This window comes from Sphaerodactylus townsendi, linkage group LG06 (genome assembly GCF_021028975.2).
Source record: "Sphaerodactylus townsendi isolate TG3544 linkage group LG06, MPM_Stown_v2.3, whole genome shotgun sequence".
Lineage (NCBI taxonomy): Eukaryota > Metazoa > Chordata > Lepidosauria > Squamata > Sphaerodactylidae > Sphaerodactylus > Sphaerodactylus townsendi.
In genome coordinates this window covers 79,878,517-79,900,759 of record NC_059430.1, presented here as the reverse complement: position 1 = coordinate 79,900,759, position 22,243 = coordinate 79,878,517, and the positions used below count along the sequence as shown (strand labels likewise).

The window sequence follows — 22,243 nt, the reverse complement described above, 5'->3', positions numbered from 1 at the left end:
TTTTAAAAGTCATTTTCAGCTAAAAGAGTAGAACAATAATGTGTCTTACAGGATAGGTATTTGAACACTGTCATTGCTTCTGTGTTTCTTTGCGTATAATTTTTTAGGTGTATGTTTGTGCATCTAAATGTCAATTTATGCTACATGAAAATTAGGAGTTTAAATTGAGAATGACTGCAGCACTGAAGATGAGTTTTAAAAATGCCATCTTTGTCAGAATCCTCACCTGCTGGATGATACTTTCAATCTCAGTTTGCCCATCTGTAAAATGAGTTTTAGCCATTCACAACATTCACTGGAAAAAAACATGCAATTTTGATGGTTTTCTCCTTTGCTGTTAGTTTTATTTGTTGACAATGTTCTTTTTTCTGATTGGTTGTGGTGAGCCATGCATTTAAGGGCATCTGTCATATTATCATATCCAATGCAACTTTATAACAGTATCAAAACCATGTGGGTTGCTGTAGCCTGCAGAGAGTGAAACTACAAAAAAGAAAGAAAATCATGCTTAGAAGAATACAGAGCCTTTTGAGGGAAAGGGCACAGCAGTATCAAAACAATGTTGGGAGAGCAGTAAATTTTGTGCAACTTTTTAGCCTTACTAAATGAACTACTTTGAAAGTAAATATTGAAATTAGAGAATACAAGCTGTACATCCACAAGGATTTGTAAAGGGAAAAATCTCATTCCCCTCCCCATACTGTTTTTCTCCCCACCCACCGCACATCCCACAGCCTCTTGCCTTATCTTCTTTCCCATCCACCACCTGCACTTCATGTTCTGTGCTTTTACTTTCAGTTCCTTTCCATCTTCCCTTCGTTACCTTGCTTTCCATCTCTCCTATCTTTTACCTTTTTTTGATCTCTTGCCATAGACTTGTGAGGTCTTGGTTGGTGTTCTTTTCTTCATGTTGCAGATATTGCTTCTATGATTTCGGGCTTGGCCCAAATCTTCTTTGTAGACCTGGCTCCATTGTCTGGATTTTTGATGCACAGTCTGGGAGGGTGATTCTGAGACCTGTCACCTCGTACACAGTCATATAAATTCCTATTATGTACTTGAAGTTACAAAGCAGAGAGCCATATAACTGATTGATTGTATACTTAGGGTTGAGTTACAATGGCCCATTCTGCATAACACAAATAAAAAGAACCATTTTGACTTTTTTATTCTGCACAGCATGAGAAAATAAAGTGTTTCAGCCAAAAACAGTTCTTTTTCCTGCCCTCCCCCTCCACTAGCTGACTGAAGCTTGTCAGTTTTATTTAGTTGCACCCACCATTTTGTGCTGCAGAGATTCTCTGTCCCTGCCTCTATTTTCTGAAGGTTTCCCATGGAGGTTTCCTCTGCCAGCAGCTCATCCACATGCAATTTCACTGTGAAAAGTACATGAATAAAATTTGCTTTGCCTGGCTATCCTGCGCATTTTTGTTTAGGCTTTTTTTTGAGGACTGTATCTGAATAGCTATGACATCAGGATAAAAGAATCACAGCCTCTTGGAGGGCTGGTCAACGTCCCATTAAGAAGCAATGGGTAGATTTGTCCTCCGTGAACACTTCACTGATGAATAGATGTATGTTTTTGTATGCTATTTTATATTGCAAGCCACCCTGATCCCATCTTTGGATGGATAAGGGGAGGATATAAATAAAATAAGATAAAATAAATGACTCTAGAAAGATATTGATTTTTCTACTGTGTATGTGCCAAAAGTGGCAAAATAAAACTTCTCCAGAACAGTTGCTTGACCTGGTGTTCAAGTCAGTTGGTGAACAGTAAGATGAGGAAGAATTGTTTCAAGTCTTGACTCAAGTGTGAGGCATAGTGGTGAAATCTGTTTGACTACTGATCATATTCACCATGATGTTCTCAACATGCCTAATGAAAGCAAGCTCTAGTCGTCAATGCAAATGATAGCCAAAATGCTTATCAGCCCCCAGTTACATCCCCTTTCTAGGTAATTACCAAGGTGATAAAAGGAAGATACACAATGACACATTGACACTACTGAATTAATCAAATGATAGCTCTAGCCATCATGTGAAGAGCTCACTGTGAGTGTCAGCCAAGCCAGCACTAATTGGGATCCAAGACTGTAAAGAGAACTTCTGTGGATATCCATTATACAGTCACATGACAGTAAAAGGTTCAGTGGTGCATAAAACAACATAAATTATTGTATAGAAGATTTCTTACTGAAAAATTGTATCCAGACATAATTGGCTGTCATTTTTCATTATTTTTTTCTTTTCAAAAGTGACTTTCCAGGTGTATTTTTACGTGTGCAGATTATTATAGACTGTAACATGACATGTACAGTGTATACTGAAGGACATAATTGTTCAGCACAATTGCACAAGAAAAAAGACAGTTTAGGCATGCCTTCACACTACTAGATGACAACAGTGGATTATGTTTGGGTGGCTGAAAATTTGGACCAGAATTGTAGTAAGGTAGGTAAGCACCATGTGTGAACCAGTGTCCTTAAGGATTAGATAAAAAAAGAGGTAATAAAAATGTCACAAAAGGAAGGGTGCCACATATGTCAAAAGTCTGGGTGAGCCAGAAGAGCCTTGGAAACCGAAACATCTCTGAGTTCAGGAGGTAATTAAACTGACTTTCTCCAGTAGGGAAAGCAGGGACAGCAAGAGCTTCAAAGTGAATGTGATGAACATGTGTAGCCTTTAATTCTGATGCAGTAAAAAGATTTTGAAATTACATAAGCACATCTATTCACTGGGCAGTCATTTTTTTGGAATAACAATGTGAGAACAAAATTTGAGGCAGTCAATAGCTTCCCTCTTCTGGAAATTTCCACATGATCTGTAGACTTCATATTGTTTTATGGTTACTCCTATCTGACCCTATACATGTAGCTGTGGAAACAGCAAGAACCCAAAAGACTAATATGGAATGGTAGGAAGTTGCAATTGTTGTTTTTTGTAAGCTTATAAATAATGATAATAAAGCCCCTTAATTTAGTTCAACAGCATGCAGTGGCACTCAGGAAAAATAGAAATATTTGTAACCAGTAAGTTTTCTTCCCTGAAGTTTCTACAAAGTGACCCCATTAATTTTCCGGAGCACTCTATGCCCATTCGCAGTTCTCAGGCCCTTTCCGCATGGGCAAAAACGCCGTCCCCAGGGAGCCGTTCGCACAGGGGGCGCAGCTGCTTTGCAGCCGCACCGCCCGAGCGGCGCGAAGCCGCCATTTTCCAACCTCGCTTCCCAAGTGAGGTTTATGGAAAACGGCGGCTTGGAGCCGCTGCCATGCGAATGGCAGTGGCTCCAAGGCGTCTTCCCTTCCCCCATGTCCGGTAGACCTACCTGCCCTGCGGCCCTCTGGCGTGTCGCCGAGGCCTGGGGACACGCCCCCTCTGCCCTGCAACTCTGGAGTAGTCACACAGGCAGCGCTGCGCCGTCGTCCCAGGAGGTTCTGGGACCATTCATGCGAACGGTCCCAGAGGGGTCGGGTGGGCGTCATGTACGCCGACCCGACCCCTACTGTGGCCGTGTGGAAACGGCCTCAGTTTTGAGGAGAAATGCACAGGAGTGCCAAGAACTTCATGGAAAACATGTTCATGCCATTTTCAACAATTGTGGCCATTTGTGAGCCAATCCTTGAATTTCCTTGCTTCATTATTATCCATCTTCAGGCACTGCTAAAAATGTTGCAGCAGCACAGTAGCTAGGGAGGTTCAATTTCTTTCTGCCTCATGGACATTTAGATCAGGTAATTAAATGATGTGGGTTGGGGGCCATGGACAGTACAACTTCCATGTGAAAATGTGTATATGTGAAATAACACACAATTAGACAAATGCTAAATGGTAAGACTATTATTTTGAATGGGTTGGATCTGGACTCAATTGGCAGTTTCCATAGATTTCATCCCCTTTCTAGTGCCAATCTCCCTCATGTCATTCCTATCTCCCAGGAACAGCATTTTTCCCTTGAACTACTGAAGCAACAGCAAGAAATGGGTAATGGGGTGGGATTCCTCTTCCCCTGACTCCCCTGCCAGAATCTGAGAATCCTAGAACTTCCTTGGTGCTGACCATAATCAGCCACAACCTTAGTCCCTTTACAGTATATGTGTGTGTATGGGTGGGGCAGGGTATGTGTAGGGGGTGGGGTGGGGGAGATGAGGCTTGGCCCCTCTCAGGACAATTTAATATTTAGAACCAGGGTGTTGTCCAGAAATGCTAACTGCTGGCTGAACTGTCCATAGCACAGTTTGTAGTACAGTACAATGCTTCAATATGCAAAGCAGTTATTCATAGATCTAATTTAACACATAAACTTGTGTTTCATGTTTTCATTTTGAGGAACAGAGAAAATATCAATGACTTTTTAAATTATATGGTGAAATCAGTATGGTATATTTAACTTTTTATATTTAAATACAGTGTATATTCTTATGTACTTTTTAAAAAATCTGGTAAACATTTATTAGTTGTCATTACATTGTTTACTGAGGAAACTACAGGAAATGTTTTCATCATTATCAGAGGCTGACATTTGCTGAACAACTGAATTGCTGTATGCTTCCCACTTGAAAATTATTGCTATTACCTTCACACATACCAGAACTCACAATTCTGAACCTGGCCCCAGAATGTTAATCAAACATCTTCACAATGGGACCAAGGATGATGATGACGCCGACAACAAAAACAACAACAAAAGGGGGGTTCTGCAAACCAAGGGGAACCCCCAACTTTCAGAAAATCTCAAATACTCAAACATAGTTTTATTTTTAAAAAATACATTAGAGAAATAATGTGTGGCCGTTTCCGCATGAAGGCGGAAACGGCCGGGCCGGCGTTCATGACGCCGACCCGACGACGCTGGGACCGTCCGCATGGACGGTCCTGAGAACAACCGGGCAGCCGGGTGCCATCGGAAGCGGCCAAGGCGCCCGGCCGACTTCAACATAGTCCCGAACAAAACTCTGGCGCATCGCCGAGGCCTGGGGACACGCCCCCTGGCCCTGCGCGCCTGCTCCAGCGGCACAGGGTAGGGAGGCGTGTCCCCAGGTTCACCTCGGCTGTTCGCGCCGGAGGCCCTTCCTGGACAAGGTGAGTGCCACCGGGTGGGGGGGAAGCTGGGCGTGAAGCCGCTGCTGTTCGCTTGGCAGTGGCTTCACTGCGGCGCTTTCCCCAAAAAGAGCGCTGGGAAGCGCTCTGGGGAAACGCCGGGCTCAAGCTGTCGTGGGAGTGGCAGCTGAGGGTAAGCAGCGGCTGCATTGCAGCAATGTTGCCCCTCGATGTAGGAATGGCGGCCTGGAGACGGCGTTTTTACCGTCTCCAGGTCGCCATTCATTGCCCGTGCGGAAACGGCCTGTGTTCCTAACAGAGGTGCAAACATCACTTAAAAAAAAGTCAATCAAGATTTCACAAGATTACTGTCAGCAGAACAGGGTTGCCTAGCAGTCCTATACAGTGGGGTATAAGGAGAAGAGAGGGAATAAAGACCGTGGGAGGTTTGGGAGGACAAGAAAGTGGCAATAGAGGTTTAAAGATAACAATAGTTGAGAGAAAGCAGCAACAAGAAGGGGTGAAGGCAGAGAAAGTGATGGGAGGGGGAGTGAAGGTAAAAAGTGTGTGTGGAGTAAAGTGACAATGGGAAATAATGGAGAGCTAAGCAACAGCAGAGACATGGGGGACCTACAGGGGTGATAGGATTTGCCCTCCTGCACAAGTGTTCATAGTTCCCTCATGTGTATATACCAGTGGACTTGCGGTTTGATAAAAACAGCACTGAGCTGGAACAAATAATGCGTCAAAAATGATTATGTAACATACAGTGAAGAAATATTTCTCAATTCAGTGCCAGGAAAGCTACAGGCAATTTTGGAAGTTGCGTGTGTCCTTTCTTTTGTGCGACTTTTAAAACACTTCAGGGTGTTTTTTTTAAAACTGTACAAAGAGGACCCCTTTTAGGAAATCAAACCACAGATGGAGGAAGCTTCTACAGTCCTCCTTCCTCAGTGTTTGTGAATTCATACTTTATCCACAAAGACAATGTTCTTCTTCTTTTGTTCCACTTGTAGGGAAAGTTAAGTGTATAGCAAAGAATAAATATAAGTGACCCAGAAACTGAGCTTAGCTGACCAAGCTTTTCTGTTTTTTTTAATGTTTTTTTAAAAAACATACACCATCTGATGGTCATTATACCAGCATGTTACACTGACAACAGGTGTCTGTTTTCAGTTGGGCAAGTGCCATATTTGGAGTCTCTGTTCCCAAATGTTTTGCCCACCGTGCTGTCTGCAGAGGAAAGATAAAACAGTACATCTTGAGAGGAAAAACAAAAAAATGGCTGAAAATCAAAGGCTTCCAGACAGTACAGAACACACTCTGAAAACAATGTTGCGTGATATCTCACAGCGTATGGGCAAAACATCACTTTTCACCAAAGCTGTGAAAAATCCATATGTTTTGTCTATGTGGTCCATCTGAACATTGTTTTGGCTCCTGCCCACATGGAAAGAGGAGCCCTGTTTTGCCTTACTTTTGTGAGTTTAAATGGAGTGATAAATCTTGGATGAAAACCACACTCACTACTGCCTTCTTTTGCCTTGAAGATGCCACACTGTGAGCACAGTGCGTAAATGCTGAAAATATTCCACTGAAAGAAAATGTCCCCTCCCGCTTCAACTTTTATAAAATGCCAGTCCTGTTTTGGAAGAGTTTGCAAATAGCCTGCCTTGTACTTTGGATATGTGTTGTGTATGTTATTTCTGTAAAGTGTATAATTATTTTCTATATTTGTGCCCCCCCCCCTTCATGCTGTGATATAGAATTTTGTTATACTTACACAACGTTGCTATAGGGCTGGCACAAAGTGGCTTCTCATCCTAAGTTGGAGACTAAATCTTGTGATCACTGAAGTCTGAAATTGGTTACCAGTCTGAGTACAGTAAGTCTGAAAGGTAAAGATACAAAAGCATTGGCAACTTTGAGTAAAGAGCCCACCCCAGTATGAAGTGGGAAGTATCACACCCTCCCTCCTCAAAAACATGCACAACAGTTGATTGGTACATATAACATAAGTATGTACCGGAGAACACATAGAGTAAAAAGGTATATGGGATCATATCCACTGACTTCTACTCTTGCCTACATGCATTCAGTTTAAAAAACAAAACCCTATACATGCGCAAAATAAATTCAAATATGAACTGTTTAGGATTCCTGCCTTACAGCCTGTGTGTATATAATTCATACATCTGAAACAATGTGATAATAAATTTGTATTTGGCAAGGGGAGGAAGCAGCAGGACTTTCTTACCTCTCCCCTACACAGCTTTCTGAATACTGCTTCTGGGATTCAAGTGATCCACAAGGAACAGCATGAGTTGAGTCAAAGGTCTTCAGTGGAAGGTAGAAATAAATTGCCCCCAATCGCATAGCTGCAACAGGGTGAGGGGGGGCAGGGCACTGCGCCCCATGGGCGTGCCATTGGGGTCACATGGGGGGCAGAAAATCACCCCCACACCTTCCCCCTTGCCCCACCTTGCCAGGTTATCAGTCTGTGTACAGTACTGGGGCAGCCTGCTGGTGCAGCAGGAGCAGAAACCACAAAGGCCGCCTTCCCACCCCCCAGGGAGGCCTTGGCAGGAGTTGGGGCTCATAAGATCTCCTGGGAAGTGTAGTTCTCACCCCCATGTACCCCCACTTACCTTAGTTCAGTGGGCTGAAAAAGCAGTCTGGTGGGAACTACACTTCCCAGGAGACCTTGCACCCCCCCCCAGGAAGCCTCTGTAGGAATTGGGGCTCAAGGTCTCCTGGGAAGTGTAGTTCTCACCAGGCTGTTTTTTCAGCCAGCTGCTCTTTGCTCTTAAGATAAGCGGGGGGGGGCGGGGGAACGTGGTGGTGGGGTGCCTGGGCACCATTTTGCCCTGGGTACCATTTCCCCCCCCACACACACACACCACTGATTGCCCCCCTCCTCAAATCAGGTAAAACCAATGCTGGACCCAACACATCAAAAACAAACCTTTGAACCTTCTTGTAAATTATTTCCAGTGTTCTGTTATCTCTTTGCTTCATTGAATGGCATCCATATGCTCTGAGCTGTCTCCGTGTTTTTGCAAGCTTTCCATTTCACATTCTTGTTACAGTTTGGCCCTCTCCAAAACTTTTGCTCCAGTTTCTTCTGTCATCCAGAGAGTCCCCTTTTATTCCACATGTGTGTTTCCTTTATTACAACATCAATTACTTACTGAAGCACTACTACACATAATTTGAAAACAATGGGTTTTAGGATTGCTTCACTCATTATTTCTGGAACACAAATATTTGTGCTCATGCTTTAAGAGCATGATCACTGTTGCCCTGAATGCTGAAAAGGCAGCATGATCATCGCGGTTTTTTGCCGCAGTGTACCGATCAGTCGCATGGCAACTCTGAGTGCCGGTTCAGAAAGCCGGTGGGTGAACCTGGCACAAATATAAACTCCTTCTTCCATACACACAAACTACTCACCTGATATGAGAAAATGAATATGAAGTGGGTCTTACATGATTGTTTTCATTAGGTTATATACTACCACTATGGAAGAGGAAAGAGGAATAATCACACCTTTTTTTACAGTTCTCTGCAGTTGCCAGACCTGCATACTTTATTGTACTTAAGAGCCATGTTTTCCCCAGCAGTGCGTCTTGATGGAATGGTAGTAGGGCACAACCCATTAGTTTTGATCCAGTGAAGTGTTTACATGGATAGAAGGATGTGGTTTCTAGGCTGGCCTGGGCTGCTGAGCTTGATTATTAGCATTAAACCTAAGACCTAGTTTTGGGGAAGCAGTGTAGGTAACCCTGTTAAGCGCTGTTAAATCCCACTGATTTTCATGCAGAGAACCAAAGTGCGATCCTTTACCTGGGAGTAAGCTCGGTTGCTGGCAATGGGGCTTGCTTCTGAGTAAACCCTCCTAGGGTCGTGATTCACCCATTGGAAGAGTTTCACGGTTGCTTCAAAGCAAAGCCACCGACTACCACCAAGTTTACTCCAGAGTAATGCACACCTAGGAGCCAACCGTTTTTTCTAAACTAAAACCTCAGTATTCAGGGTAAATTGCCATATTGGCACTTTGCAATAAATAAGTGGGTTTTGGGTTGCATTTTGGGCACTCGGTCTCGAAAAGGTTTGCTATCGCTGGCCTAGAGCATCTAAAGGAGTGACTTCTCATCTTCCCCAGGCATAGCTCCTAACCCTACTTGCAGTTTGGACTACGGATATGGACCTGGTTAAAAAACAAACAAACTTTTTTTCCAGATTCAGATTTCCAGCAGGGCTTGAACAAGGTGCCCCACTCATCCTGCTTGCTAGAGTGCAGGCTGGGAGGGAAAAACTGTTGGAATTTTCTGCACAGAGAAGCAGCTAACACACTGATTAAATGGGTAAAAGGTAAGCGTTTATTAGGAACTACATTTAGGATAGGTAAGAGGGAAAGATAGCATGCTGCTATCTTGCTCACTAAGAAGAGTCTCTGCTATATTTAATATAATAAAAATATTATAAAAAATATTTAATATAATAAAAATATTATAAAAAAAGAAAAAAAGAGAAGAGTCTCTGCAACTAACTTCTGAGAAGAAGCAGGATATTTGACCTGAGAGTATCAGTCTAAGGACAGACAAGAGGTGACACAAAAGGACAAAAGGGTCACTAACTTTGCAGCCCTCTCTAGCTGATCACTTGTCTGCTCCCTGCTGGGTCTTCTCAGTTCCTTTGTACATTAGATATTGCTTAATCCAATAAATAACATCCCTAGGGTCCCAACCCCTCCCCTGCAAAAAAAAAAAGACAATATGGAGAGAAGGAGAAGGAGCCAGTCAGACCCATAGCTCTCCTAGGCCCTGCACCTATTTTGTCTGAGCCAGGAACTACCTTTCCTGACCTCGTGAGAGTTGCACCATTTGGGATCTGCTTTCCCCAAGCTGGGTGAGATTTACACTGGCTGGGAGCCAAGTTTCCTGGGCTGGCCAAGATACCTTCTTCCCATTGTCCTGGAACCTGTTAAAGGGGAATCCCAAATACCACTCCAGACACCTAAATATACCTGAAAAATACCAATTTGGGGGGACGGGGCAAGGGAGGATATCTATTCGTACCACAAATCTTCACGCACATGAAAGAGCATTGGATACCAGTTAGCAATAATGGACCAATGGTAGCTCGGGCAGTGTGCCGTGACCCTGGGTTTAAGACTGAGCTGTCTTCCCAGTCTGGTTTGAAACATGATGATTGGTTTATACACTAAGGTTTGGTTATACCAAAGACATGGAAGTTATACAGTGGAGTCATCCTTAAAACATTTTGGGAGTGTGGCCTGTGAAGGACAGGGGTTGGAGAGAAATTTCATTGGGTATAATGCCATAGAGTCCTCTCTCCAAAGCAGCCATTTTCTCCAGGGGATCTGATATAGGATGGAGATCAGTTGTAATTCCAGGAGATCTTCAGGACCCATCTGGAGACTGGCAACTTTAATACATCTGAATATATAGGGTGTATATGCATTCACTATAACATGTGAACAGGAGTGGGAGACAAGAAGACTAGAGGAAAAATTCCCTGTACTTGGTGATTTTTCTGTCTCATTTTGCTGCCATGTTAGAAAAGAGATGCAGCCAACATGATGTCTGTAATGTCAGAGCAATGGCAATAAACCCCTCTCTAGGAAGCCACAATTGCTTATTTTAGTCCATGGCAAGTGCTGTCTTCCAATAAGGATTGAAATGAGCTATTATGCATTTCCAGAGATCTTTTCCTCTTGTTTGTTCCTGTTTGTGAGCTCTTTCCCAATTTCCCACTCTTTTATGTATGTATGTATGTATGTATGTATGTATGTATGTATGTATGTATGTATGTATGTATGTATGTATGTATGTATGTATGTATTTATTTATTTATTCATTTATTTATGGGATTTCTATACCGCCCAATCCCCAAAGGGCTCTGGGCGGTGTACAACATGGATTCCACATACAGTATATAAACAAAACCCCATTAAATTAAAATGTAAGTTTAAAAGTTTAAATATTTAAAACGCAGCAGTAATTCAGTAAAATGGTGTCAGCAATACCCCAGGTTAAACCCTCCCAAAAAGGGGGGAACAAGACAATAACAAAGTGGGCTGTCCCTCGAGATGTGGGGACTCCGAAAACCAGAGGAATAGAGTAGAAGGAACCTAATCAGCGGCTGGGCACTCCAAAAGTCCGGTGGAAAAACTCAGTCTTACAGGAAACCTGCGGAATAATTCACCAAGATCCCCGCGAGAGGGCCCGGACAGCTGGAGGGAGAGAGTGTTCCACCAGGCAGGAGGCAAGGCTGAAAAGGCCTTGGCCCGACTGGAGGCCAGCGCGCGATCATTGAGTGGCCAGGAACCACCAGTAAATTGGCCTCTGCTGAACGCAGAGGCCGAGTAGGGGACATATGGGGTAATGCGGTCCCGAAGATGGAGCGCGAGGGTCCCAGGTCGCTGTAAAGGCTCTTTAAAGGCTAAGTAACACCCACACGCTTGAAGATGATTGAGGAACTCAACTGGGAGCTACAATGCAGGCTGGCGCAGCACGGTTGGATGTGATCACGACAGAAGCCCCCTGTGAGCAGGCGAGCAGCAGCATGCTGGACCAGCTTCAGTTTCTCGGATCAAGCGCAAGCGGGAAGGCCCGGCGTAATGAGCGAGTTACAATAAGTCTAACCTGGAGGTGATCGTTGCCTGGATCACAATTTGTGGCCAGATCTGCATGGGAGAGGAAGGGAGCTTAGCCGCTGGAGCCTGACGAAGATGGAAGAACGCAACCACGGGTTATATGGGCCACCAGAATGCTCCATTGAAAGAGGCGACTTAATCCCAGGTGGATCCCCAGGCTGCTAATGGAGGGGGTCGGCTTCAATGAGATCCCACTCCCACACGCGCCAGCGACTGAAAGTTCCCCAACCTCCCCCCCACAGCCAAACCAAAGGATCTCCATCTTCGATGATTTCAGTTTTAACTGCTGCTCTTGCTGCAACCAACCAGCAACCGCCTCCAAACAATGCTGTAGGAATGCGAGGGCGGCGCAATCGCTTCCCCACTCCCATCAACAGAATGAGCTGACGGTGTCATCAGCATACTGATGGCAGATCAGCCCAAAGCTCATACCAGCTGAGCAAGGGGTCGCATGTAGATGTTAAAACAACAGTGGGGATAACAACGCCCCCTGGGGCACTCACATGGCAATCAAAGCGGGCACTTCCGGGAGGTTTGGTCCCCGCGACCACACTTTTGGCTGATCTTCCGTCCCGGAGAAACTTGAGACAATCCATTGAAGGACAGTGCCTGCAGCGACTCGGAAGCTGACGAAGCGGTGGGCTTCAAAGGTTAGAGTGGTCGACCATATCAAATGCTCCGGTCAGATCTAACAAAACCAGCAGCGCTGATCTGCCTCAGTCAAGCTGTATCACGGAGAAGCCGTGTCTGCATGACAGCGACGAGAACCGTCTCGATCCCATGCCCAGCGCACGGAAGCCGGACTGGAAGGGATCGAAAAGCCGATGTGTCATCCAGGAAATCCTGAAGCTGCTCCAACACCACTCTCTCAATTACCTTCCCCAGAAACGAAAGATTCGAGACAGGCGGTGGTAATTGGCCAGATCTCCTGGATCTAACAATGGTCTTTTGCCTTTAAGAGTGGGCGGACCACTCGCCTCCTTCAACCCACCCGGAAACACTCCTTGCTCAAGGGAGGCCATTGAGTGATGTCTTCAACAGGTGGCTGTCGTAAGCTCCTCCAGGCAAGTTTTGATAAGCCAGGAGACAACCGGATCCAGAGGACAAGTGGTAGGTCTAACAGCAGCCAGGGCTCCCTGTCAACTGCGACATCCGGGAGAGCAGAAGGAAAACTGGGCCAAAACAAGGGCCTGAAGATGGCAAGGGGGCCTCCAGTTCGCTAATTGTAGACAACATGGCAGGAAGGTCCTGGCGGAGCGACATGATTTTATCCGCAAAAAAGCTCATAAAAGTCTCACAGCCAATAGCCAATTGGGAATTTGCTGAACCCTCCGATAGGGAGGTCAAAGACCGAATCACACAAAACAGTTGTGCTGGGCGAGAGCTAGCAGATGCGAGAGAGGAAGAGAAGAAAGCCCTCTTCGCTTCCTTCGTCGCCATCTCATAGGCTTTCATAAACGTCTTATAAGATGTTCATGCAGCTTCGTCACGAGATTTCCTCCATACTCGCTCTAGGCATCTGAGTACCCGCTTCATATGGTGGAGCTCCACAGTGTACCACGGAGCCCGTCGAGAGCGGAGACGCAGAGGCTGCCGGGGAGCAACAACCTCGATGGCATTGGAGAGCCAGGAATTCCAGTCTGCCACCTGCTCATTGAGTGTGCCGGTAGGTTCAGAATCCCGCAGAGCATTCAGGAATCCAATTGGATCCATAAGTCTCTGTGGGCGGACATAAATCAGCCCGTCGCCTAGACATTTGTATGTGTGTGTCTCTTTTAATTGCATGACAGAGTCCTAGAATGGATCTTTTTCTAGGGTTCTTTTGTGGCTCTTTGCAGTCCCAAAGCTTGTTGTTTCAGATATTGATCCTTACTTGGTTGTAAATGCTGGGGGAGTCTTGTGTTTAGATTTGTCACTCAATGCCTTTTTCCCCTTATCATAGGCTGTTTCCTCACAGGTGGAAAACAATGCCCTAGGGATGATAAAAACACCATCCCTGGGGCACCGTTTGCACAGCTGTTCTCTCCCCCCCATGTGGCACAAAGACTCCGCTTTTGAAACTCGCTCGCTGAGTGAGGTTTTTCAAAAGCGGCATCTTTCCACTGGCGTGGTGCGAAGTTCACCAGTGCAAGGGTGCCGCTTTTGGCCCCTCTGGTTTCCTGTTCACCTACCTCTCTTCCCTACACAGCTCTGGATGGCTGGAGGGACACGCCCATGCTGCCCTCTGATCGCCAGAGGTTGGAGGGCAGCGTGGGCATGTCCCTCCAGCTGTCCAGAGCTGCGTAGGGAGGAGAGGTAGGTGAATGGGACGACCTGCAGGCAGCTCCATGCAGAGCCGCCTCTGCGGGTCGCAACAGCCTTGGTGCTGCTTGAACCAGACTGTGTGAACGGTCTTGTGCATCTACTGGCATGAATTATGTCAGTGGAGAGCTGTTTTTTGCTGCTGTGCAGAAATGGCCTTAGTTTTGAGAAGGGTATGGTAAAGCATATCTGGCATACTAACACAGAAATTGACTTTGTGGGATTTTCCAGCTTCAGTTTTAACAATATTATTCTTCAGTCCTGCATGTTTATAACTGGAACCATTAAAAAAATCCCTTACATTCCAGAGTTTGTTTTCAGAGTGGATTAAATATCAGATAAAACTCTGTGTGTTTTTTTTAAATGGGGTATATTGAACAGCAATAGCAAATAAACTAGAAAGCAGAATCTTTTGAGGAAGTACAAATGAGTCAGGAAATTAAAAAGAAAAATAGCTGTTAACAATTCCCGGAAGAAACAGGAAGAATAACTGAATGTGGCTATTCTTTCAAAGCTATGTTAATGAACAGGTTGTTCTCTGATTTGTAATAAAGCCAAAGGAGGTCATATCATTTTGCAAGATTTTGTTCTTTATGGTCATGTAGCATATCCTAGTAAACTTTCTCTTGTCATCCCCCCCTCACATTTGAGCACTGATCTGGTGTTAGCAATATTAGCAATATTAGCAATATTTCCAGTATTTTCACTTCTCTATTTCACAACATCTTCATTCATATAATTCCTATAAAGCTGGTGGGCTTTGTCGAAATGTTACATTTCATTATCCTTTTAGTGGAAAAATACAAGGGCTGTTTTATGTCTACAAGACCCAGAGAGAACTTTCAGAGCAAGTGCAACTGGAGGGTATTAGTGAAAGAAAGCCAGCACTGGTTCCAGGAGAGGGGAAAAAACCTTGTCATGTAATGGGCACCACCACTTTTTGGTTTTATTGGTAACTCCTAGAACTACCCTATGCCACCCTTTACCAGAAGTGACATAGTGCCACAACCAGCCCCATCCACAACCCTCATCTGATTGTGAGGCACTAAGGAAGATAGATTTGTACAATGTTTCTAGGAGCAACAGAAGTGAAAACAGCGGTGCAAGCTACATAACATCTGATCTGAGATTCTATTTCTGTTCCTGTTGTAGGTTTTTAAGCCTGGGAGTACCAGAGGTTTGAACTTTTGGCACAGGACAAAAGGTAGAACTGAAAGGGATTACTTTTAGGTCTTAACTCACAGGCAGTGGCCTTGAGTGAATTGGCCCAATGCATGCAAGAAAAGCTCAGGATGTAGTTTCTTGGACTCCTGTTTTGGATTTATAAGTCACTTCGGGCCCTTACTGGGGAGAAAAGCAAGGTTAAAATAGCTAGATAAATACATTGCCAATTTTTAATCATGTGTTTGCAATTCTAAAACTTTAGAATTGTCTGATTCTTACAAGAATGGAGCGCTGTTGTCAAACACTGTATAGGGCAAGAGTTTGGTTGTGGCAATATTTGGTAAAAAGAAAAAGTTAAACACAGATCTCACTCAGTATCTGTCAAGCCTCTGATCTCCACAGAGTACAACATTGTTTAATCAAAAGCTATCACACAAACTATAATTCATGCAGAATGGTTTTAGCTTATACTCAGCCGTCTCAAATAAGGCTAGTGGCTAAAAAGCTTAACTGCAACCAAGGACTGGTCCTATATTAAATGAAAGGATTCTATCAGATCTAGTTTGAAAAAAAAAACCTAGTGGGAGCATGGAATCCCCCTTCTTCCCTGCATTTTTTCCTCTGACAATGGTCAGAGCAGTGGGAGATTTTTTTTAAGTGGCCCTCAGGCCAATAGCATGATGTCACTTCCAAGGGAAGTCCAGAAGTCATGCCTCTCTAGGAATCACTGGAAACTCTATAGTAAAACCAAAGAGTTTCAGGTGATTCCTAGAGAGGCATGATATCACTTCCAGATTTTCCTAGAAACGACATCACACAAGTGCTGATAACTGCTCAGCCATATTTTGGTGTCTCCTAGGTCTTTGGCTCAACCCAGTCCATTAGATAAGGGAAGAATACTGACTCAAATAGCAGATCTTAGGAAAGTACCATTAAAAGGCAGCGAATTGTCAGCATGGTGTAGTGGTTTAGGAGCAGTGGACTCCAATCTGAAGAACTGAGTTTGATTCCCCACTTCTCCACACAAGTGGCAGACTCTAATCTGGTGAACTGGATTTGTTTCCCTGGTACTACACATGAAGCCTGCTGGGTGACCTTGGGCTAGTCACAGTTCTCTCTCAGAACTCTCTCTGCCCCACCTACCTCAAGGTGTCTGTTGTGGGGGCAGGAAAGAAAAAGGAGTTTGTAAGCCTCTTCCTCACAGAACATAAATCCATACTCCTCTTCTTCATCATCATAGGTTCATTACTGTAGTTTTGGTATGTGGGGAGGGAGCCATTTTGATTTTGGACTTCAAACACTGAAACATTGTAGGCTGTTTGTGGATTGACCTTATGTTCTGCTCAAGGCCTTTACTTAGACAGGTTATCTTTTAAAAATTGTATTAAACAAATTAATATAGGATAGGTTCATCAAGAGCTATTAACTGAAATGATTAAGAGACATGTCCTTGACAATAGGCAGTAACCAGAGAAGAGGGGGAGGCTTTGGATTGTAAGTAAGCAAGTGAAACAAAATGCAGAACTAGATTGCTTTGATGTAGCCTTTGGTTTGATGTAGCCTAACTTTTTTAAAAGATGGATTTGTTACCTTTTAGTATATTTTATTTGTTTATTTATATTTATTTTGTCTATACATTTATATTCCACCCCCCTTCCATGTAGCTTTTCCCTTCTGCATTTTATCATTTCTTCACAACAACTCTGTGAGGTAGGCTAGGCTGAGAGGGTGTAATTGGTCAAAGGAAACTCAGAGAGGTTTGTGGCAGAGGGGGAGATGAACCTCGTGGTTTCTCAGATATTAATCTGACTACTTGAGCACTACAGAATACAGTTTACCCTCACAATTAGACTCAGTGTTTTCTACTCATTTATTGCATGTTTATGAATGAAACATAATTTTAACTACCTGATAGATGCCCTTGAAACTGAGAGAATAGTTCTCTTAACCATTGATGGTTTGCCGATAGCTAATCGCGGTGGGAATGGATTTAAAATTGTTAAATTTTCCTGGCAACCTTCTGATTTTGAGGTACTTGAACAAATATGGATGAGTTGAATGTAATATATGTATACTTGCAAGTATAAATATATAAGAAGACTTGAATGAAGGATAAATGCTACTTCCCTTCCCAGGATGGAGATAAAGAATAGAGGTGAAGCAGTACCAGTCTCACAGTGGTGACCCTGGCACACTGAAGAATTGTGAATGAGAATAGGTAATGACAAATTAATAGGTTGTGCAGATACATCTTTGCAATATCTAAATTGACATCAGTCATTCATTTATGGCATTTTTATCTAAAGTGGCTCAAAGACAAATACCAAAATAAACCAGACACTACAATTAGCAACAAAACTGATTGGGCTGACTGTAAATGATGACGCTGCTCACTACAGTCACAAGGTTGAAAGCCTTTGGCTTGCTCTTCTGATGCTTTGCAAGCTTTAATACCTGCAAGGTGAGACAGGCAGATTTAGGCCAGATGAATCTCAGCTGCTGCTAGCTTGCTATAAACAAGAAGCCTCTGGTTCCACCCTCCCCCACCCCCCAGCTTGACACGCACATATAACATTTCCCAGTGGATACATCCATTGTGCCATACGTGAAGTTCTCATCTGGCCACAGGGACATTAGCGAGGACCTAAAGAACAATACAATTAGTGATGCTGAAACAAGGTGATTTAGACTTGCGTTTCATGATTTGGCAATTGGCAATGCCTCTCATAGCAGTCCCCTACGGAAAAGAGGGGCATTTAAAAATAGTTTGTGCTATGGCATGAAATGTGTCAAAAGTTTTACTTTTCTTTCCCAAAGGAAGTATTTTGATGCTGGCCAGCATAAAGAATATATTTATTTTCAATATATATAAACCACACAATTCATAAAAATGTTCAAACTATGCTCAAAAAAGTGAACATGTTGTCTTTATGATACTTGATGAGGTATGTCTCTATTTGTATGCATCACTTGTAGTGCAGTTTGTTAGTAGTACAGACATGGCCAGAATCCAAATCTTTAAAGGACTAAAGCCAACCAGCAAACTAACCGCTGGTTCTTTTAAGGAATGTTCTGTGCATAGTCTAGCAGTGATTACCATAAAGTGTATGATTAGTATCCTCTTCTTTGTGTTTGGAGAGGACACAGTGTCTTCAAACACAAGCAGAAAAGAAAAAAGTAGTTACTGTATATACTCACCTATAAGCCGAGTTTTTCAGCCCTGTTTTAAGGCTGAAAAATGCCACCTCGGCTTATACATGAGTCCTGCTTACCAGCCAGCTCTTCAGGCCTCTGCGGAGGCTGGGGGCGTGGCCGGGACGACCTTCCTGTGGCTGCACAAGCTGCTTGTTGCTGCCCTCCTTGGAGGGTGAAGGGGAACCCTGGCTGGCTGTCTGGGAGCTCCTTATTTGGGCAGTGAATCCCCCTGATGTCATTGCCCAAATAAGGAGCTCCCTCCACCTCTGGCAGGCTGGACTTCCTCAAACCCAGGGAGCTCCTTATTTGGGCAGTGACTCCCCCTGATGTCATTGCCCAAATAAGGAGCTCCCTCCACCTCCTGGTTGCCTGGGCTTCCTCAAACCCAGCCAGGAGGTGGAGAGACCTCCTTATTTGGGCAATGACATCAGGGGGAGTCACTGCCCAAATAAGGAACTCCCTCTGCCTCCCGGCACCTTCTGCTTATAGGCAGTCTCGGCTTATAGGCGAGTCAATACCTTTCCCCTGGTTTTGGTAGTAAAATTAGGTGCCTTGGCTTATACACGAGTCGGCTTATACACGAGTTTATACTGCAGTTGTATCAAAATCACACAGGAATTATGGCTTCTCTCTGTTTAGTATTTTTTTCATGGAGCCAGTTACTGTACTTACAGAATTTGTTTTGAATTATCTACTGTATTTTCAGGTTGGCTCATAAGACTTAGGACAACTGCATGTCACAACAGCACAGAGCCATGAGTTGCTGTACATTCTGATGGTGCACCTTCTTAGGGACCATGCATTGTTTCCCAGAAAATGGATCAGAACTACAAAAAGGAAAAACTGGAAGGAAGCTCCAAACTCACAGGGCAATGAACCCAATCTCTGCCTAAAATACTCTAACAATTTAGGAATATTTGGCAGTTGACTTCTACATTTTTTGTTATGGAATAATGCAGGTCTGCTTTTATCCTGTATCACTGACTATAAATTATGCTTGTGGATGGAAAGGAGTATTCAGTAGTCAAGCACTTGTTTTTCATATAGAATGTGCCAGGTTTAAATTGCTGGCATCTCCAGTTATGCAAGTGTTGAGAAAGTTTGTTCTGAGTCCCTGGAGAGCCATTGCTGGTCATAATAGATAATACAGACATCTGAACTAATGATTTGGTTCTATAAGATGGATACTCCAATGATAATCTCCACTAAAAAGGTACTTCTGTTAGCCAAATGGAATTTCCTTGCTGCTATACTTCCACTCCCAGCATTCCACAGATTTCCCCAAAATGCTGCTGCATCTGGGGTACAGGGTGGATCCATGGCCAGAGGTGAAGGGAGGGGAAATGGTGCCTGGGGCAACACCTGCCCAAGCGCCCCCTACCATGGCCCACACACTCCCGTGCCCTGCTCCCCCTGCTCCACCCTCCTGTGCCCCACTTACTTCAGCCAGCCCAGTCATCCCCAGCCTCATCGTCCGGCCCAGCAGCAGGAAGAGCAGCACCCCTCTGTCATCCGCCTCCTGACCTCCACTGGTGGAGCTCAGCAGTTGGAGATGGCTGGCACAGTGGCAGCTGCGGTGCCTCAGGAGCTGCAAGGCCTTGGCACAGCAGGAGTATGGCAGAGTCCGGGCAGCAGGTGGAGCTGTGCATGAGGAGGGAAGGCAGCGTGCCAGGCTCCTGGCTATCTCCTGCATCTCCCTCATGGACAGGCTGGAGGAGGCTGCCTCCTGCTGCCCAGCTCAGAACCCTCTGCCACCTCCACGCCCTTGCCCTGTGCGCATGAGTGCTTGTGGAAGTGGGCGAGCAGACATTAGAGGGGTTCAGCTGGGGGGGGGCAAGTATTGTCCTTCTCCAACCTGCCCATGAGGGAGATGCAGGAGACAACCCAAGGCCTGGCACGCTGCCTTCCCTCCTTGTGCACAGCTCCACCCGCCTTCCGGCCTCCATTACGCTCCTGCTGCACCTGGCCCACCTCAATTTTCCACCCCCCATGGCTTACATGTGACCCCACATGTCCCCATGGGCACTATGCCTCTGTCCATGGCTTGGGGGTAAAGCATCTCAAGTTCAGTCCCTCATTTCTCCAGTTAAAAGATCAAATAGGTGATTTGAAAGACTGTGAAGTGCTTGTGCCAGTCAGAGTGACAATGCAGACCTTATTAAAATACCAGTGGTCTAACTCAGCATAGGGTGACAGGAGACCCACTAGAACAGCAGGAGAGTAAACTGAAGATCTGCAATGGGAGAGGGTGACTGTCAAAATCACCCCAGCTTTCATTAATGGCAGGGTTCGACCCTGTGATATGGATTTAGTCGAGTTAAATTAATATTTATTTATTTATTTGTTTATTTGTTTATTTGTTTATTTGTTTATTTGTTATTTAGATTTTTATACCGCCCTATCCCCTAGGGCAGTGGTGGCGAACCTTTGGCACTCCAGATGCCGGGGCTTATGGGACCTGAATTCCATAACATCTGAGCTGCCAGCATGGTTTCAATGGGCACCATGCCCTATAGTTCTGATGGGAATTGTAATTCCTACCACAACCCTATATAAGAATTACTTCTTCATGATCTTTCTTAATCTGACACCTGTTATACTACGGCATCACCAGATTGCGAGCCTCTAAGTGGAGACTGGACGTCTCCCAGAATTACAAGTTATCTCCAGGCTAAAGAGGCCAATCCCCTGGAGGACAGATTCTATGTCATTATATTGCATTAAGGTCCCTTCCCTCCCCAAACCTCACCCTTCCTAGGCTCTATCCACAAATCCCCAGGAATTGGCAACCGTAATTACTACTTTACGTTATATTGTATTTTTGTAAATGTTCCTTGTTTACTGACAGCTTTATTTACTGTGAGCTTGGCATTGCTTTTACAGCATGCTATTCAATGTATATTCAAGCAACTCTACCTACTTTAACAGCCTGTGGCAGTCAAATGCCATTGTAGCTCATGAGCCTTTTAAGGGCTGAATGGCCATTATTTATCCAAGTTCTCCATTTGTCATTTAACAAGACTGGGTGATATGGCCAGCTGCCACTGGAAAAAAGGGTGGGGGAAGGGAGATAAAAACACAGGGGAAGAACTGCTGGGCATGGAAAATTGAAAAAGAGAAAACTGCGGCACAATGGCTAATGGATAATGAAGAACAATGCAGATCTGTATTGGATATTTGGGGAACAGAAAGGGTGTTTCTACCGGTATTTTATTTTTCCCTTTATGGTACTTGGCCAGGATCCCAAAAACAAAGATCATCACAAAGAATCATTTACATTTTCTTATGTACTTGCCAAGCTTGTGGAAGGTGGGGGAGGGGGTGCCTTCCTTCCTGTCCTAAGGATGATGCTAGGGCTTGTCAAAAGATATAAGGGGAAACATTATTTTGGCCTCTGGGAATAAGAAGAAAATAATACCAGCTTGCCTTCAAGGCAGTACAGGTTATCTGTTTTCCCACAGGTGGAATAAAGGCCTTTGTTTCAGGAAAGGGAAAGCAAACCAAGGTGTTTGATCGGTAACTTCTGGCTAAGCTGGTCTCTCTGGCTTCTTAGCTGTTCTTCTAAGCAAAAGGTTTGCTCAGCTCTTTTGGTGTTGCTAACTTCCTCCATCAAGCTGTTGCTATGTTCTAAATGTTTCTGCCCCTTTTGAGACATGTGTATTGCTCCATAAAAGTACTTTTCTTCAGGCTACTTGGACCACTGATATTCTGGTGATTGACACAGTGCACCATTGTAGCACTGACTGCGTTTCTTCCTTAGATATTAAGAATGGTACCTGTGTGATGATGAGTCTAAGGTTAGGCACTACTAACAGCATCCTAAAATACCCTTCTGAGCCCAAAGATTGGGAATGGTTTCTA

The 22,243-nt window shown here is 44.4% G+C and overlaps 1 long non-coding RNA gene across 1 annotated transcript; it reads right to left on the bottom strand.

Annotated features, from left to right (window-relative positions):
* Positions 1-6,169: 6,169 nt before the first annotated feature.
* LOC125434758 lies at positions 6,170-8,116 on the bottom strand. The gene is made up of 3 exons (XR_007244820.1): positions 8,006-8,116; positions 6,824-6,931; positions 6,170-6,273 (listed from the first exon to the last, which is right to left on the bottom strand). It is a non-coding gene; the product is annotated as an uncharacterized LOC125434758 (long non-coding RNA).
* Between the last annotated feature and the right edge of the window lie 14,127 nt (positions 8,117-22,243).